This window comes from Mytilus galloprovincialis, chromosome 14, assembly GCF_965363235.1.
Source record: "Mytilus galloprovincialis chromosome 14, xbMytGall1.hap1.1, whole genome shotgun sequence".
NCBI lineage: Eukaryota > Metazoa > Mollusca > Bivalvia > Mytilida > Mytilidae > Mytilus > Mytilus galloprovincialis.
The window spans coordinates 38155401-38161252 of NC_134851.1; the positions used below are offsets into that span (position 1 = coordinate 38155401).

The 5852-nt window shown below is 34.5% G+C and overlaps 1 long non-coding RNA gene across 1 annotated transcript; it reads right to left on the bottom strand.

Annotated features, from left to right (window-relative positions):
- Positions 1-323: 323 nt before the first annotated feature.
- Positions 324-2805, bottom strand: LOC143059174 (uncharacterized). The gene is made up of 3 exons (XR_012973414.1): positions 2546-2805; positions 1363-1504; positions 324-462 (listed from the first exon to the last, which is right to left on the bottom strand). It is a non-coding gene; the product is annotated as an uncharacterized LOC143059174 (long non-coding RNA).
- Between the last annotated feature and the right edge of the window lie 3047 nt (positions 2806-5852).

Genomic DNA, 5852 nt, shown 5'->3' on the forward strand with positions numbered 1-5852 from the left:
CCACCAAATCTATGAAACCTGCTAATCTTGCTTCATTTATACCTTCAAATCGATAATTGTTACCCTCCACTATGAAAAAGTTGTAAGGATGAAAGGAAAAGAAGTCTAGATGGTCTAGAGACATATCAAGAAACTGCCGAGAAAACTCCCATACACGGAAATCGCTCTTGTCACTTCCAGAAATCGCACCGTTTTTAGTTGGACCGCCAACTTGAATCCCTGGAAATTGACTTTTTAGTTTTTGTGCAACAATCTTATGGAAATCAATGACAATGTCCCATTTGATATATTTCCAAGCTGCATCGGGTTCATTTATGACCTCGAAGTACTTTGGTATGACACCATGTGTACATTGTTTGATAGACTTTAATAGCAACACTATAAATTCAGCGCCTGCATCTAAATTATTAGGAAACTTTCCGCCGTGTTGGGAAGTGTTCATCCAATTTGGCCAGTAAAGCCCTGTAAATGTATTGATTATTTGTAATTAAAATAAGTAGAACGAATCTAAGATACATATAAGAAGGTAAGGCCCGGGGGTAAGGCTAAGGCATACTAAGGAAGTTATAACGCTTCCATTTGCGAGGCCCCTCATGGGGGGGTCCTAGTAATCACATAATCACCATTTTTTTGCCAATATAATCACATAATCATTAAATATTTGCTTATCTTTAGTAATCAAATAATCATAAACTAAAAATACAGTCCTAGGTAATCAAATAATCATGAAATATTTGGCTTAATAATCAAATAATCATTAAAAAAACGGCCAAGTAATCACATAATCAAAAACCCCATGAGGGCCCTCATTTGCGTACACAAGGTAAGTTTTTAGTCATGACGATATGCTTGAATAAGCAGAGAGATGCATGCTTTTTGTTAGTTGTTATTGGCTTAAATTTGAACTATCTCTCAGTAACTGTGAGTACTAGCCCTAGATCTCAGATCTGTACTTAAGTGTATTTTTGTTAATTGGATGTACAAATACCCGGCCACGTCCACTCTGTGTTGTTGATAAATGTATTTCTATTTGTATCGATCTGATGAGTTAAGCTTTTTCAGACTGATTATTTTAGTTCGTTCTTATGTTGTACTGTTACACCACTGTCCCATGATATGGGGAAGGTTGTAATCCCACCAAAATTTTTAACCCCTCCACATTTTGTATGTATGTGCCTGTCCCAAGCCAGGAGCCTGTAACTCAGTGGTTGTCGTTTGTTACTATGATACGTTTTTTGTTTTTCGATTTGAATCGAAACCAATAATTGTTCCAATGAAAATCCCATGCTCCCCAAATGATGAATGGATGGTGCCTTACTACAACTGTTGGGGCTAGAACAGCCTTTTCATACTAATACTCGCCCTTGATTTCCATTACTATATCGGAATTGTTTCCATATCCTTGAAGATTTTGCTTGTACTTTGCACATATATTCTGGACAAATGTTGGTTCTTTAAAATGGTTTGGATCTGGATAACCATGGTGATGAGGGTCTTGTGGTGTCTGAAACAAATACAAGATAACTTTTGCATGTATTTAGGAGAAATTTGAAAAAAACATAGAATTTAATAAGGTGGAAGAGCATTAGTTAGTTAAGGAATAAAATAAGTTTAACATACTAACAGGTTAGGGAGCCCCTTTTCGATATATTCAACGTTTAAAAGTTGGCGAAAAAAGCGGACTCGTTTTTTCTGCTTTTACCTTAATATATTTGCGTTGGTATTATTTTGTTCTCAAATCGAAAAAGAAAAAAAAAAAAAACTAAAATCTACTTGAATTTTAGTATATGACTTTTTAGGCGCTATTATAGTCTTATATGCAAAGAAAAACAGGTGTCATGTTGCAAACTGATGAGCAAAAGTATTTAAACACAGAATCGGAGAAAAAAAAACCAATGAGTCCGAGCTTTTGACGAAAATTCCTAAACCTCAGTCTCATTACATCCTTATAAAATAATTAATCATTTTAATCCAACATTGTAGACTACAATATATATTTCATAACTAATTCTTATACTGCCGATCATATTTTCTGTTTACATGTCTAACATTTTTTCCTTATCTTATATGTTGACCTATTTGCAGATCTTGTTTTGCTAATTATTTTTGCATTTTGAAGTTTCTTATTATTGCAAGATATTCGCCAAAAAACGCCAAAATCAGTCAGTTAAAAATGTCATGTTGGGGCATTAATTCTAGACCTATACAGAGTTTCCTATCTACTACATAGAGAGATATTTCAAGACATGGCATGCACAACCAGATCATTACAATGTTAATATTCATTGGTTTCAGTGGCGGACCCAAAAGGAGGGGTCCGGGGGTTGGAACCCCCTTTTTTGGACGATCAATGTTTTTGAATGGGGACATGTAGTTGGAACCCCTCCTTTTTTGTCCTGGGTTAGGACCCCCCTTTTAAAATGGCTGGATCCGCCCCTGGGTTTACTCTCATGGCAAAATTAAGCACATTATTAACCTAACATTGACAAAGCAAAAGACTGAAGAAAATTGAAACCGCAATGAGATTATAAAATTTACGCCTTACATTTTGAAATGTATGTCCGTTCAAGTCACGGTTCAGCCATCTACCACTCTCAGTAGCAATTGACTTAGCCTTGTCAATAAAATGCTCAGAATCCAGTCCATTATGGCCATCCCAACGATCAACCTCGAAATGTGTACGACCACCTTGTGATAGGTAACTTGGATATATTGTGACTTGATAGTCAGCCCCTAACACGGAGACTACCAAACACAGCCATAATCCGACTTTACCGCACATCGTATTGTCGTAAAATGAACATTAGAATTACATATAACTGTCAAATTTAGTGCATTGAAACTGAGTTCATATCTTCACATAAGACACGATTTCTGATAAGAGGTTGCATGAAGGTTTTATTGTTGTCATATCTCGTATACGTTCGACTTCTGTATATAGTTGTAATCCGGCATTATGTAAGCTATCTATGTCATGTAACTATTACACTGACTTTAGCAAGCATGGTGTTATAGACACAAATTTTTTTTTGTACATTCGGAAGCCCGTTTTACAAAATTCTTTGGGTTGGTTCTCTCCCTTGCAACATACGGGTATCTGAGTCACCCTTATTGTCTTGCATCTGTCGGAGCCAATTAGACAAAGGACAAGGAACCAGTTGTATTCTTTATATTTTAGAATATTGTGTTGATCTATTAATTTGACTGTATACATTTTTGTTTTGTTAATAAGGGTGTCTATCCGTTTTTCTTTCTCACTTTTCTCTCTATTGCTTGCCCTTGTTCATCTGTTTTTAACTTTTAGCTTAATTAGATAACCTGCATGTATCATTGAAAAAAAACCCCATTAAGTTAAATGTTAGTCATGCTAATATGCGTTTCTAATTTATGAAAGTGCTATGCTATTTTGAGATGATTATATACAAAATTTCAAAATAAAAATGTATATATATACACACGGCAAAAAGTCCAGTTGAATTAAAATGGATATGCCATATATGTTGAATGCTAAAATATATTTAGGAAACCAATGTCATTATTTGTTTTATTTAAAATACCGAATTATAGACTCAATATTTTGAACTTGATATTATACATGTAATATAATAAGAAAAACACGAGTAAATTCAATATCTTTAAATAGACTCTTTTCATAGTACATGTACCGACTTTTGACTCCGGAACATATAATTTTTCGGAGTACTCCGAGTACTCGGCCGGCCAGGTACGATCAACGTCAAGAAAATAAACCTTATAATTGGTACATTTTTGTTTTTTACGGGGGGAATTGACTGTCTTATGTTTCCTATACACGAAAAAAAGTTCAGAGAACAGAAACATTTCCGAACAAAACGTACTGATTATATATTTAATTTTACTTCTATTGGTCGCTTTTACTTGACAGAGTCCCAGAATGTCCAACCGCGGAGTAGGTAAACTGTCGAAACTGGCTGAACCTTTTTTGGGACGTCGGGATCGGGTGTTTTTAAGCTCGTGATTTCGAGATTGATCCTTTCGGGATCCGGGAATTCTTTTATCGAAATTCGTGACTCCGGGATTTCATGTTTTTAAGCCCGGGATTTTTGAATCATGATCCCTCCGACCCCCCTCACAGATTGCGCTTGAAAAAAAACACCCATTACAAGCCAATTTTTCTAATAAAACCAAAGCAAAAAACATCGTCTTAAAACTAGACGGGACACTTACAATGCTTACTTCGCAAAACCTATTTATCATATAATCAAAATTCAACTGATAACCATTTTAAACTACGATGATATAAATTTTCTTCCTAGTTTTGAAAGAAAGATTCTTTTTTTAGATATGAACGCGGCTGGCAAAGAAAGCACCCGCATTTTCTTTCTTATCGTAAGTTTACGTTACGATTATGTAACGTCTGCGATCACCTTTGTGAAACACTTTATTCGTAAACGTAAATCGTAGGATTAATATTTTTTTGTAAAACGCTGGCCAGGGATACAGGCGCGACTTCATCTGGTAAATGACGTCAAAAAGGCGTGCGACGTATTTTTTCGATAAAAGACATAATTCCAGAAATGACGTCATGAATGATCGTCTATGACGCGATACTTTGAAGTTCTGACAACAACCATTTGAGCCACTTCCTGTCAAGACTCAAGATCAAAATCCAACATTGTGATACGAAAGATTTGCAGAACTGTCACACAGGTGAGGGTTTGTTAACGGGATGTTTTACTGGGTTATTGTTTACTTTTACTTTTGTCTACACATTTATCATATTTCTGAATGAAACGGCCTTTGTTTTTGTAGAATATTTATTTTCATCCGGTTTGGCAAAGTCTCCACAACCTTAACTAACGAAAATCTACAGGTCGCAATTTGCCAAATGAAACGTAATAGTTGTAACGCTGAGGTGTGTAGAATGTAGATCATATATTACAAAATATTACAAAATAAATAGTCCAAAAATATTATGACGTCTTGAAAGGATTATTATATCGCTTTACATCGACAAAAAACGTCATAGCAAACATTTTTAAAAATCTTCAAAGATGTCATTTAGACTACACAAGTAATAGCTTTTCTAAAAAGCTAGTCGTATCCTAGCTGACGAAAGTGGAAAATGTTTCCCCCTTGTTTGATTCGATCGGAATAGCCTTATGTATTATCTATAAGCAAGTAAGTCTTTATTATTGAGACATTTGTATGATATCAACATATATCTATACAAGTATATACAAAGCATTGATATTTCCACTCGGCCCATTGGACCTTTATATCTTATTATGTCACTTAATCAATATTAATATCATATATTCGAAAAACGTAAAATTTACAAAATAAAAATACAGAATAAGACGTTATGTGTTTTTTTTTTTCTATGAATGAATGCTGAATTTAAATACCTCAATTGTCGAAATACTCAGACGTTACGCACGGTATTGTTGCCACTTATCGTTACACGACGTTCCCTAATAAAACGACGATTTTGACGTTGTTCCACGGAAAGTTTCGAACGTTGACCTTATATTCTACTCATGTGAAAATGCCGCTTAAAGTAAAGAGATGTTCGAAGTTGCTTCTTTATATGGTTTTATTTTTTCAAGCCGGTGCAAATGCAAAATTCCATTGAATGAAAACAAAATTTTAGATACATGAACAATTTTTAATTTTTTGCGAAGAATTGTCTGCAACAATAGCACAAAATGACAATTTGATGTCTTGTAAAATGATTTAAATATATAAAAAGAGGATGTGGTATGATTGCCAATGAGACAAATCTCAACAAAAGATCAAAATGACACAGAAACTAACAACTATAGGTCACTGTACGGCCTTCAACAATCAGTTAATTCTATTTCTTAAAATTA